Here is a 15,021-nt window from a genome sequence, read left to right on the forward strand (position 1 = left end):
CCAGCAGGATTTTTTTAAGACACTGGCAAACTGATTCTTAAATATATATAGAAAGGCAAAGGAACTAGAAAAACCAAACCAATTTTGGAAAAGAACAAGTTTGGAGAACTCACACTATTGGATTTCAAGACTTATTATAAAACTACAGTGATAAAGAGCGTGTTATTTGTAAAAGGTTAGACACAAACATCAATGAAACAGAATAGAAAGTCTAGAAATAGATCCACATATATGCTTGTTTGGTTTTGACCACAATTACAAAGGCAATTTACTTGGATCCAAGGTAATCTTATGCAAAGAAATAAGAAACAAAAAACCTTGGCCCAGTTTAAAATACACACAAGAATTGAACAGATGTTTTACAAAAGTAAATATATAAATAGCAAATATGCCATGAAAGGATGCTTGGTATTATTAGTCATTAGGGAAATAAAAATTAAAATCATGGGATATCCCTACTCACCAATCAGAAGGAGAAGAAAAAAGAAAAGGAAAAAGAGAAAGAGGAAACACCATTAATACCAACTGCTGATGAGGATATGGAGAAAGTGAACCCCCCTTCTGTTGCCTGGGGGAATGCAAAACGATATAGTCACTTTGGAAGATAATTTGGCAGTTTCTTATAAAATTAAATACCATGTTTACCTCAGTGAAATGAAAGCTATATTGACCTCTACACAGATGTTTATTCGCAATCATCAAAAACTAGAAAGAACACATATGTTCTTCACTGGTTGAATAGATAAACTCTAGTATTTCCAGCTCAGCAATAAAATGAAATGAATTGTTGGTACCCAATAACATGGATGAAAGCCAAGTGCATTTAAAAAGCCAGACTCAAAAAGTTACATATTCCATGATTCCATGGCAACTTGGAAGAGGCAAAACTATAGACATAGGAAATACACTAATAGTTGTCAGGGGGTTGGCATGGGGAAAGAGTTGGGTACAAAGGGGCATGTGTGTATTGTTGGCGTTGATGAAACTGTTTTTTACTTAATCCTGGTGGTAGTTACATGACTGTATGCATGTGTTAAATTTCACAGTTAAATTGATAAAGTTACATGTAGTAAATTTCACCCTCCCTCCAAAAAAGTTGAAGATCACAGCATAACCAAATTTACTATAATAGGGAACATCAGTATCCCACAAAGCAGGGTAAAGGGAATTCAGATGCAGTATCAGCCAGATTATCAGTTAATGAGCACTTCTTGGACAGCAATTTAGCAATATATCTTAAAAACATGCATTACTTAAAACAGGCAGTTCTGCCTCTGAGAATGTATCCTACAGACATCCTTGGATAGAGTAAGGCCTATGGGAAATGCAGTCTACCTGGTATCTCCTCAGCTTGGGACAACCAAGAAATGCCATCCTTGATGTGGGTACTTGGGGAGACAAAAGTTGTGACCACCCCACTCATCTTCCCTGAGGTCATACTATTAGTGTACAGCAGCCAGTCTTCCAGTTGCTCCAGGGCTTGTTGTGGCTTGAAGACCCCTACCCCAGCAACCTTCAACTAATGACTTTTGGGAGCTGGTATATAAATACCCCTTTTCTCTCAGAGGTATCATTCCTACATTGATTCCCAGAATTCCTCATCAGGATTAACTTTCAATGATCAAACATAATGACTGGTTTAGTAGCACATCTCTTATTTACTTCCTTTTCTTCCCTGATTGGATTATGTCTCAAATAAGGGATTATGTCTGGAATTATGTCTCAAATAAGGCAATCTGCTCAAATCCTTGTCTTGTGGTTTGGCTCAGGTGGAAACCAAACTAAGAGAATGAGGTCATTCAGGAAGGAAGGCAGTAGTGATATGGGGTGCTTCCTGATTGGCAAGCACCAATCAAAGGACCAGACAACAAAAGGACAACTGCTCATGAGCCTATGTGGGACCCTTGGAGTTTGAAAGAGTAGGGAGGGGGTGGGCAGATTTTGCATGAGGTGTAAGCTTGTGCCACTGAAATGTGAATTATTGCTTGTGTTTGGGATCCCTGCTTTGCTCACATTGCCATCGGTGGGACAGAACCACTTGCCATATGAGAGTTTCTCGCAGTCACTGCTTTAAATTAGACTAGGACAGCTGAACTTGTGGGCTTACTGAAGAGGCACTTTTCCCAAGCACCATCAGTCACTGCTCGGAGATTTAAATTTCACAAATGGAATCTGTGCCCTGTGAACTACTGCCATTTAAGTTGGGTATTAATAATTTGTGCCCCTCTACTACCAAGAAGAGTTTTGAGAAATGACTGCTTATGTTGTAAATTTTAGAACATCCTGGGTCAATTCATCTTCTAAAGTTAACTGGTCAAAGCAGCTGCTGTTCACAACATCAAAGATTATGTTTTCATAATCCATAATAGACTGGCTCCAACGACAAGTTCCAAGCCTATCTGGTGAAGCTTGATTCAGATCTTTTTCTTTCACAAATAGCTATCATTGCTGAATCAGTTCAAGTCAACCAGACTCCTTATGAAGACCAGACTGTCTGAAAAGTGATATAAGGTTGAGACAGTCCTTGAAGACATACTGATTCTCTGCAAGTGCACTGCATTCTTACCATTAACAAATGTCAGAGTGTCAGGCAGAGTAGAGGTCAACTAGCTCCTGTGGATCAAATGTCACCGAGCCACCTACCACGCCGGTCCCATATTGCATTGGGCTGTCTTCTCCAAGACACAGCTTACACGATGATCGATTAACGCCATTAACTGTGTTGCTTGACAGCATAGACTGTGTTAATTGACAGGTGCCTGTATAGGTGTGGATGGGTGGAAAGTAATGAAACTTGTCTCAGCAATTCAGTTTATTCATAAGTTGTAGAAACTAATCTTCTGAAAATGACTTGTAAGAGAAAATGTATTACTATAGAAGGTAATTTTTTGTGATACTCATCCAGGCATTACTCATCCAATTATACTGCCAGGTAGTTTAGAATAGATCCTAAAGTTTAGCATGACTGGTCAAAAATTTTTGATGAGAAATCCATATAGTTTTCTGCAAAATATGTGCAAGGGAAGAATGGAAGAATTTCTTGACATAAATTTATTTTGATTACAATTAATATATATTTAACCATCTTCCTAGAGAAAGATGTAGTTCTTGTTAAAACAGTAGTCTTAAGCAAATATTTAGAGTTAACAAAATTTGTCAGTGTGTATGAGGACTGCATTGCACAAACCAAAACTTTCAGAAAAACTCAGACCCTTAAAAAAGGTCATTCAGAGGCTGGGTCAACTGGGACAGAGGGAAGCAGATGGTTGCTCAATCCTACAAGCTCTCCTTTGAAAAATAACCTTTTGTTTTCCCTTAATTATAAGTTTCTTTGCTTATAAAAATCTGGATGTGATTTCATCCTTTTATGTCATCCAGGCTGGATACAGAGCAGGGTGAAAGTGATGAGTACCCACTTGTAAAAAATTTAGACAGGCTTGGGGTGGAACACAGGGACACCTCAGAAACATAAGCTTGTAGGAAACAGATTCAGGGAAGCATGAGAAGAATGAGGGCTGAGGTAAAGGACAGGACTCTAGAGTAGAGACTTCCAGGGTGACCAGATTTGGGCAGATGTTATTAGGAGGGTCCCAAACAGCAGAAGCAGTAGGTGGTCCTCTTAGTAGTGCTGAGCCCACTTGGAGATGAGTTCACTAACCAGATTAATGGACCCTGCTGAACCCGCATTGGGCCATCTCATTCCCCTCTGGAATGAGAGTATGGTGGGCCGTTAGCAGCTTCAGGCCTCAGGTTAAGAAGACTGAAGATTAGCAACAGGCTTGTAGACAAGAGAAGGTGGGAAGCTGGCCCAACACCATGGGTATGAGAGCAAGGTTGATTCAGGGAGCACTTTGGTGGCCTGAGGACTCATCATAGAAAGTATTAAACTTGTGGCTCAGCAGGAGTATTCCAACCCCACATATTGGGGCTGGGCTGCTGAGATGGAATTTGCTAAAAGGTATGTCGCTGACTTGGCCTTGCATCTTGAATGATGCAGCCTTTCGATAAGAAGCCCAATTATGGCCCAGATGCACATAGGGATGTCTGGTGAAGCAAGGACAGCACAACATGCTAGCCCTCAGACTTCTCCCTGCCCTGCCCTGCTCCCGTGTGCAACCTCAGGCAAACCCACCTCTTTGTTTTTCCTTTACAAGTTCAACAACTTCTTGCTTCAGGGCCTTTCTACTTGCAATCTCTGTTTGGACTGCTTTTCCTCCACACATCCTCTTGTCTCACTCCCCTACTCTATTCTGGTTTTAGCTCAAATGAACTTAAGGAAGGTCTTTTTAGACCATTTTTTACTAAAATTGCATGTTTCCTTTATCTAGCCTTTTACCCTGGATTTATTTTTTGTAACACTTATAATTCCTTGATACTATATCATCAGTTTATTATATACTGTCTCCCCACGATAATAAAAACATTATGGAGATAGTACTAACTGTGATATCATATCTCCAATGTGTATAAACGGTTTCTGTACAGAGAGGTGCTCGAGAGATATTTGATGAAGGAATGAATGAATGAATGAATGAATGAGCTATACTTGTGTCTACCATATGGAATGACTGTCAATAGTGCTCACCACCAGCCCACATGTAGCATGGCCAACACAGTTAATGTAGTGAGACTGCCTAAAGTTGTCGATGGTCCTAAGAAAGGACTGCAGGGCTCCAGAAAACTTGGGTTGCTGAAGTGATGTGAAGCAAGACTTTCAGCTCACAGTGAATCTTCCCACTGCCTGGTTCTCTCCCCAGTGGGTTCTCCCCATCTCTTGTGGACAATGGCAGCCCTGACTGACACCAAAACCTCCACAGGAAATGGAGACTGCCAGCTTCCGGGCAAGTCACAACCTTGGAAGCAACCTGGGAACAGGAAACAAATCCCTCTAATTTGTATTCTCAGCAAGATTCAAGATGACACGGCACTGATGAGAAGGGAGAAATTTGAAATCAGATAGATTGCTTTCTGATGAAAACATGAACTCCCTAATTTAGAAAACCATCCTGGGCAGCATGAATAACATAATGGATAAGGCAGAAAAGAGACTCATTGATTTTGAAGGATGGTTTGATAAATTATCTGATTAGTCAGAAATGTAAAAAGATTTCCTATAAGTGTAAAAAGATAGAGATCATGAGTAAAAGATAAGAATCATGAAAAATTGATTCAGGAGGTGTTATAAAAGCCATTTTCTAGAGCTGAAAAGGCTAAAATCTTTAGATAAAAATTGGCTTACCAAGTATTGGAGAAATTAATAGAAAGAATACACACTTAGGAATCCCTTGGAAAAAAATTTTTTTTTTAATATTTTATTTATTTGACAGAGAGAGAGAAGTCACAAGTAGTCAGAGAGGCAGGCAGAGAGAGAGGGAGAAACAGGGTCCTCACTGAACCGAGAGCCCGATGCGGGGCTCGATCCCAGGACCCTGAGATCATGACCTGAGCCGAAGGCAGAGGCTTAAACCACTGAGCCACCCAGGCGCCCCAAATTTTGTTTTAATTTAAGAATAAGGGGGGAAAATCTTATAAGAAACCGTGGAGATAAAATGAACAAAATGATGGAATTCACAGCTCACCTTTTTCCTGAGACTCTAAAGATCAAAAGGAAATGGGGCAATATTATAGATGGCCATTGAACACATTTGAGGCAAGAAAAATAGAGAAGATCCAGACAAAGTTTCAGGGGGGATACAACAGTTCACCTCTTTTCTTCATTCTGCTTCCCCCCCCCCCAAATAGCCCAGTAATCTTAGAAACAAATCACAACAGAGAACCACAATATGAGGAAAACACAATATGACAGAAATGGGGTGAGCAGTAATAGAGTTTAAAGTGAAAATTTTCTCTAAATAATTTAAACTACAAAAACAACTTTGAATATAAATTGTTAAATTTTTAATTTTATAAGGAAACAATGCTAATGTAAAAATAATCATGAAAAGAAAGTTATTTTTTTTCCCATTTTATTTATTTTTTCAGCGTAACAGTATGAAAAGAAAGTTACTGATGGGGGCACCTGGGTGGCTCAGTGGGTTAAGCCTCTGCTTCCCCATCTCTCTCTGCCTGCCTCTCTGTCTACTTGTGATCTCTCTGTCAAATAAATAAAATCTTAAAAAAAAAAAGAGAAAGATTGATAGTTAAACAATATTATTAACTTGGGTTTAAAAACCAAGATTATACCAAAAAACAAAAACCTTGGGAAGTTGGAGGTGGACATGGGTGGGAAAAAAAAGAAAGTGTATTAGTTCACCCATTGTCTGTGCAAAGGGCCAGTAGGTCCTTTCTCACTCTTGACATTGATAAAAGAATACAGGATCAACTATTTTTTGAAAGGTAAGGGTAACCATTAACCCAGGAAAAATAGAATTCATAATGTTCAAATCACTTGGGTAAAAAAGAACAAATAAACAAGCCACTTGGCAAAAGACGGGAAATAAAGAAGCAAAATGCATTAAAATTCCAAACAGTTTGCAGAAACTACAATGAAAGCAATAAGACCGCCTATGTCTATTGTCGAAACAAATAAAAGCAAAGATCCCCAGATTGGATCTAAATGTGGATTATTCCTAAGAAACATATCTAAGACAATGACAGAGAAACTAAAATGAGTTAGTAAGTAAATAAATAAATAGACAAATAAATGAAGGTGCAATAATACACCAGGGTATGACACACAAATAAAATCATCCAGTTAAAACACAAGGTAGGGGGATGCCTCGGTGGCTCAGTTGGTTAAGCATCTGCCTTCGGCTCATGTCATGATTTCAGGGTCCTGGGATCGAGTTCCACATTGGGCTCCTTGATCAGCCAATAGCCTGCTTCTCCCTTTGCCTGCTGCTTCCCCTGCTTGCTCTCTCTCTCTCTCATTTTCTGACAAATAAATAAAATCTTTAAAAAGAAAAAAAACACAAGGCAAGGGAAGGAAGCCTTGTGCCTTTTATTTTTCCTAAAGATTTTATTTATTTATTTATTATTTATTTTAGAGGAAAAGGGAGAGAGCACACAATGGCAAGCAGGGGGAGGGGCAGAAGGAGAGGGAGAGAATCCTCAAGCATACTCTGCGCTGTGCTTGGAGCCCAACATGGGACTCAGTTTCAGGACCCTGAGATTATGACCGGAGCCAAAACCAAGAGTTGGCCACTTAACTGACTAAGCCATGCAGGTGCCTCACCCCATAGTTCCTTTTAGCAAAAGCATCACATTTATGTGGAAGAAATGTATTGATGAGCCACTGTGGTGGTGTTGGGAGCCCAAGGGCAAATTTAGGTCTCAGAAGGTGCTCACTAAATTCTTGTGTAGGATCCTGTAGAGGACTTACCTGTGATCCTCAGACACAGGTAGAGAGAGAAGGCAAGGAACCAGCAGACTGCCAGTGGGCTGTGCTCTGCTCTGTTACCCCCTTCCTGTGCTCCAAGCAAAGTCAGTCCAGGTAGCCAAAAGTCCTGCTGAAAGCTGGGTGCCCATGGGCTCTTTCTAGAAATGGGTAAAGGAGTTTGTTTTTATGTCTGAGTGGATGAGGGGTGAGATACTTAAAGCAAACTCCAGCTGTGAGGGGGACTATAAGCAGGCCCGCATTTGCAACAACACTGAGGAGGTCTTTGTGGTTCTTCCTGGGGCACAGGTGTAGGGGTCTGACTCAGATTTCCTGACAGCGGGCTTACACCAGTGAATGCACTACCATGGAGATTTGGGGAACCCAAACACCAGACCACAGCAGAAGTTGAGGACTAGAATGTAACAAACACAGGCACAAAGCTCAATCATGGCATTCATTCCCAGGGATGGCAGAGTAAAGAGCCACAGATGAGGAATTTGGGTCCCTGGTAGCTGGGCTGCATATGAAGATCCCCATAAATGAGTGGCATTCAGGTTGGGCCTGTGCCCTCAGTTGAAGTAAGTGTGCAGCACCGTGTCAGCGCTTGGCCCAGATCCCTTCAAATCCCTTTCTACCCCTTCTGGGTGCTCCTACCACTTCTGCGTGTTCCCTGTGATTCCACTGCCTGTAGCGAGAGCCTGCAATGATTTCCTGAAGTTCCCTTCAGACTGGTGGAGCCCACCCAGTGCACTGGGAAGAAAGGCTAGGAGTTCCAGAGAACTTACTTTTCCATCATGGCCCACAGCCAATGGCTAATGGGTACAAGAAGATTCAAGTCCATTCCCTTTTGGAGATGTGACTGTACCTCAGAGCAAAACTTATACTCCAGAATTCCCCTCAGGGTTAGGCTGAAAGTGTCTTTGGTGAGACCTTGCCTGAAATCTCCCTCTGTTTGTCTCCTGACCTTCTGGGTCTTGCATTGCCCCAACTCTCTTGTCAGATTCTCATCTCAGCATCTACTTCTGGGGAATCCAACTAAAACAGGTGTATCTGCCTCATGCAGATCTGGCTATTTCTACCAACCAACTTCCTCCCTTTGTTTTGGCTTCCTGCCAGAAAGCAACCTCATGACTGGTAAACCTTTTACAGGGAATGAGAGAGTTGGCCCATGAACACCAGCATTAGGATGCCTCTCACCTTAGTACTTTGCCCTAGGAGGACCTGTTATAGACTGTCTTCATCCAGCTTTTCAAAAACCCATAAAGCTGCTATTGAAGTTTTTAGCTCTTGGAGTCCCTCTTCATTGACACTAGGTCTCTCTTCTTTGAGACAGACAGTTCTTTGTTTGGGGGGAATGGTGCTATGCATTATAGGATGTTTAGTAGCATCCCTGGTCCTCTACCCACTAGATGCCAATAGCATCCCCCTCTCCTCAAGCTATAGTAACAAAAAATATCTCAGACATCACCAAATATTCCCTGGGAGAAAAACTGACCCTGGATGAGAACGACCCATCTACACTGGCCCCTGGGGCTGTGGCTGGTGCTACCACCACACTCTCTGGAATGAGAACCCACTATCCTCTCCTCTTTTGAGGCCAAGTTTATTAATGGTGTGAGGTCGGGGTTTTTGCTTTGAAAACACAAGAGACTTCAAAGGCCTAGTCTCTGAGAGAGCACACCAAGCTGGCATTTTTGGACTTCTCTATCTCTGACTTCAGTAGCTCTCTCATATATCCTAGACAAGGTTCAAAACCTTTGTAACTGCTGCAGAAGGAGCACACTTTGAATAGAGTCTCCACCATCATTTTCCATTTCTTTGGTAACAGGAAGAGTGATTTACCCTAGGTATTCCATATTGTTGAGGGTCTCCCATTAGGCTGGTGAAAATGGACTTCTAAATCTGTAGATGGATCCCCAGATGCACCCACTAGTTTTCTCCCTCAAGGAATGTGACTCCTCGTTGCTGAGGAACCAGAATTAAGAACAGGATAGAACCTCTTTCATGAGCAAGATTTATAACATGACTAATAGAAAATGTGATCCAAGTCAATGTAGCTACTTGTCATTTCCATTCCACATGAAGCTGTTCAGAATGTTCTGTGTAGGGGTGGCTGGGTGGCTCAGTGGGTTAAGCCTCTGCCTTCAGCTCAGGTTATGATCTCAGGGTCCTGGGATCGAGCGCCATGTTGGGGTCTCCACTCCATGGGGAACCTGCTTCCTCCCGCCTCTGCCTGCCTCTCTGCCTACTTGTGATCTCTCTCTCTCTCTCTCTGTCAAATAAATAAATAAAATATAAAAAAAAAAGAATGTTCAGTGTAATTCTCCTTGGCCATGAGGGGAATGTAAAAAGCACATGGAGTTTGCTGTTAATGGACTTATTATAGCTGTGCAACTTTGGAGAAGTTTCTTAACCTCTCTGAATCTCATTTTCTTTACCTAAAAAGGAGTTCCTATTCATGAGAAGGTTGGTGTTTTACTTTTTAATAAAATATGCAAGATCACCTGGCAAAATACATATCACAGAACTGTCAATCAACAGATAGCAATTACTCTGTCTTTCATGATGCTGGCCAAGTTCCTTCATTGATCTGAGCTTTGATTTTTTTCATTTATAAAATAAGAATGATAATACAAACTTCACTGCGGTCCTGTGGAGATGAAGTAATAATTTAGATGAATATCTTTTTAGAACCGTAGAGTTCTATAAAAGTATGATTATATCTACTACATAACCACTATGGATAACACTGGAGCTTATAACATGATGAGCACTGGTAGCTTGGCTATAAGTTCTGGTGCCAGCAAAGAGTAGCTGTGCTCTTTGACCACCTCAGAGCACCTGCTCTTCTCACCTTAATACTAATGCAGGTGTTTTTGAGTAAGTACTGGGCCTGAGTGAAGTTTCCAAAGTACCCCACCCTAAATCATGGGGCCATCCTCTGGTTCAGAATCCTGAAGGGCTTAATTCTTCTGAAGGGGAGAAAAGTCCTATAGTGTAAAATATCTTCCTTTGATGCTTCGTAAGAGCTAACATTTTTAGAGTATTCACTCTGTGTCAGTCAGTGTGTTGCACTAAAGATATTCTATGAATTATCTTATGTGATCTTCACATGATCCCCTAAAGTGAGTACTATTATTATCCTTAATTTATAGATGAGTTAATTGAGGCTCAGAGTAGTAACTTAAGTGCGGGAGCTGGAATTCTAATCTAATAGTCTAACTCATACAACTGGCAGCCCTCTAATGTCAAATACTGGGAACACTGTCACTCTAGAGCTTAGATTAAGACTTCGTTGATGGGGGGGGTGGTGGATACAAGGAGGAAGACCTTTTTCCCTCAAAATAAAAAATAATATTTTACCAACCAGAGTTATCCCAAGTGAAACATGGCACCTTTAACCATGAGGGCCCCCTACTATTACATGTATTCAAGAATAGTCTGAACAAATAGCCATCAGGGATATAGAAGGGAGAATTCTATTTGGTTAGGATTTTGATTGTATAAGAATGTAAATGTGCCAGAAACATGATTCTTGGGTTTGGGATTCTTGCAAAACACAAAATGTATGCGGCATATAGTCTGCATGGGAATGGTATCATAAGTAGGAAGTCAGGTTCTCTTTCAAAAAGAAAATGGGATTGAATATAAGGGATCATGGGTGCAATCAAATCTAATACCAAAAGATCCAAGATAGCTAAGGAAATGGATGGATTAAGGTAGAAAAAATGAGAGCTAAAGTGAGCACCCAGAAATTAAAAAGAGCTAGATAAGTCTGAGCAGGCAAGCAGCATTGTCAACCCAAGAGATCAATTTGGATATGTAGGTCTACATTTACTCTCCAAGGGTGGGCAGGAGTCAGATCCTACTCTGTATGTTAGGCCATGAAATCCAGGCTTCATCTTGCAGGCAAAAAGGAGCCACAGAAGGGCTGTAGTCAGGTGGTTTCATGTTGATAAAGTTGGAGGGTGATCAGAGAAGGTCTGATCCTCTGGTCAGACAACGATGCTTAAGATATTGGTCACAGGACTTCTTCCTGACCTCTCATTGGCCAGTCTGGGCTTGTCATCCAACATGCCACTGATCTGCTTCTGTCAAGTTCATCAATAGGTTTCATCCTGAAAAACTATAGGTAATTTTCTATTTTCAAACTACTTTACTTCTCAGCAGCATTTTACACAGTAGCACTCTCCTAGCTTGGTTTCCATGATAGCATGCTCTCCAGGACACTTTTATTTTTATACTACAATATTTAACACCTACAAAAAGCATAGAAATTTACACACCCATACACCCACTACCAAAATCAAATAGATGTTTACATACTGCAATTATTAATTCCAACTCTATTGCTTCTTGTATCTATATTTTTTCCTTCTGCATTCAATTTTCTTCATCCTAAAGTACATACTTCTTTCTGGTAGAATCCTCTTGGTTTTGGTCTAAGTATGTCATTTTTGGCCCTTATTCTTAAATAATATTTAGCTGACTGTAGATTTTTAATTAAGAGTGAATTTTCCCTTAGTTACTTCCTTATGTAATACCAATCCTCTATTACTGTGAAAGGTCTATTGTAGTAGTAAACCCTCCTCACGAACACTGTTTTAGAAAACAAGCATCAAGATGACAGGCCTAAAACGAATAACAACTACTTATAAAATAAATTAAATGTAAATGGCTTAAACCCTCCCATTAAAGGCAGTGATTTTCAGTTTGGATAAAAAGATACAACTAAATTCTGCTTAAAATAAATGCATTTTAAATATAAAGATACAAACAGGTTAAAAATAAAAGAAAGGAAAAATTTATATCATGTTAACATTACCTTCCTATCTCCCCTCAGAAAAGATTGGAATGGCTATATTAAATGTTAGACAAAATCAATTTCAGAACAAAGACTACTCCATAATGATAAAGGAGTCATTCATAAAGGTCATTCACAAACCTAAATGTTTATGCACCTTACAAGAGAGCCTCAAATACATGAAGTAAAAATTGATAGAATTTCAAGGATATAAAAGATACAATTCACCATAATAGTTGGAGATCTTAATAACTAAATAATTGATAGAACAAACAAATAGAAAATTAGTAAGACATAGGAGACTTGAACAACACTACCAATCAGCTTTACCTAATTGACACACTTATAGAACATTCCACTCAACAACGGAATATACTTTTTCAAGTACACACAGAAAATTTACAAGATGGACAATATTCTGGGGGCACCTGGGTAGCTCCGTGGATTAAGCCTCTGCCTTCAGCTCAGATCATGATCTCAGGGTCCTGGGATCGAGCGCTGCATTGGGCTCTCTGCTCAGCAGGGAGCCTGCTCCCCCCACCACCTGCCTCTCTGCCTACTTGTGATTTCTCTCTCTCTGTCAAATAAATAAAATCTTAAAAAAAAAAAAGATGGACAATATTCTGGACCATAAAAGAAGTTTCATTAAATTTTAAGAGATTCAAAGCAGACACAATATTTTCTGATCACAATAAAGATAAATTAGAAATCAATAACAGAAAGATATCTGAAAGATTCATAAAAATTTGGAAACTAAATAACACACATCTAAATAACCCATTGGTCAAAGAAGAAGCCAAAAGGGAAATTAGAAAGCATTAATTTAATGAAAATGAAAACAATAGCATACCAAAAATTTGTGCAAGCCATTAAAGCCATACTTAGAACTTTATACACTAAGTGCCTAGTTTGAAAAGAAGAAAGGTTTTAAATTATTGGTCTTAGCTTCCACATTAAGAAACTAGAAAAATGAGAGCAACTTGAGACCCAAAGTAGGCAGAAGAAAAGATGGAGTGAAAATCTATGAAGTAGAAAACACACAATAAATGAAGATCAATTAAACTATAATTAGTTTGAATTACCAATAGTAAGAATGAGGGAGCTGCCATCAGTTCATATTCTACAGGTATTAAAACATAATAAATAAATATTATAATTCACTTTATGTTGAAAAGTTTGACAACTTAGGTGAGATGAAAGGAACAAAGGATAAAACAACCAAAGCTTGCTCAGGAAGAAATACATATTAACAGCCCTAAATATATTTAAAAAATTAAGTTTATACGTGAAAACATTTCCCAAAAGGAAACTCCTAACCCAGAAGAATTCACTGAGGATTCTATCCCACATATAAGGATGGAATATTACCAATTCTATACAAACTCTTTCAGAAAATTGCAGAGAATGGAATACTTTGCAACTGACTCTATAAAGCCAGCCTTACTCTTAAGCCAAAATGAGACAAAACCTTTCAAGAAAATTACAGACCAATATCCCTCATGAACATAATAGCAAAAACCCTCAAAGAATACTAACAAGATGAATCTAGCAACGTATAAAAAAGATCATCCACCATACGCAAAAGATGTTTCTCCCATTTGTTTTTGTCACTCAACATTGTTACTCAACATTTGAAAACCTTAAGGCTACTCCTACACCATATGTGCCCTTGAACTTTATTTGTGAAAACTCACCAGGTCTTTCTATGACTTATTACAACATTTCCTCTTCTTTCTTTGCAGTACTGTTGGGTTATTAGACTTGGACCCTCGGTGTTTGCTGAGGAATCTATCTTGTGTACACCCTTTGGTTTTTTCCAATTCGGATATCTAAATTCAGAGCTCAAGATCAGTCCCAAATTCAGCCAACCAGAGTCTCATCCATGTCCAACCTATTTACAGACAAGAATAAGATCACCTTAATTTACAAACGCAGGGCTTTGATAAACAATATATATAAAACACCTACCACGTGGAAGACACCCAAGGAACACCTCTTTCCTTTTTCTCTTTAAGGGGAAAGGTCTGGATGAAATCTGAGTGAGGCAAGCTGCCTATTATGTTAGGTTTCCAGCTCTATGTTGCAAATCCAGACGTGGGAAGCCCACTGCTCTTCTTAAACATCTGGCTTGCTGGATAAAGTTGCAAAGCGCTGTTTGGGCTGTGCTGGAAGATGAGGACTATTTTTGGTGGAGAGTAGTTTAATCTCATTACCACCAGCAGTCCATTTAGGGCTGATGTTTCTGCCATAGATTTCAGACCCTATCAACAAGATAAGGTGCATCATTTCCAGGAGATGTATGATTGCCACTGCAAAATTATTTTTAGGAAGCTGCTTTTTTTTTTGTCCAGAACATTCACCTGAAAATAGCTCTGAACATTGTGGAGGCTGCACCTTGCAGAGTACTGAACTAAAAGTTCAAGCCTAAAGATTTATGGGGAAGATTTTACCTCTAATTCCAGATTTTGTAATGATACAAAACATGTTGATAATAAATAGCAGCCAAAAGAGGCTTGAGAATATGGTCCAAATTCAATCCACTCCCTGCCTTTTATCCAGAAAGAATCTAAGTATCCTGTTCCTCGAGGCAGAAACTATTTCTTCCCCTCTCTGCTAATAGTGGACTTTCAATTGTATTCCACTCACAGGTTGCTTTCCTTTTCTTCCTTGCTGACAGAATCCTAATTTAGTTCAGGCAGCAAATCATGAAAGCCAATCTTGGCAATCCCACTCCTTTTTGCCAGTCTAAAGGAGCCAGGAAGCCAGCATGGGAGCCAGGGTTGGCAAAGGAGATGGAAGATGCTTCTAGAGACTTCTGCAGGAATACAAAAGAGCAGTAGTACATGAAGAAAACCCTCCCCTGCCACTTCCTCAGTCTTAATTTTGGAGCAGGATGGGG

Source organism: Meles meles, chromosome 4 (genome assembly GCF_922984935.1).
Source record: "Meles meles chromosome 4, mMelMel3.1 paternal haplotype, whole genome shotgun sequence".
Lineage (NCBI taxonomy): Eukaryota > Metazoa > Chordata > Mammalia > Carnivora > Mustelidae > Meles > Meles meles.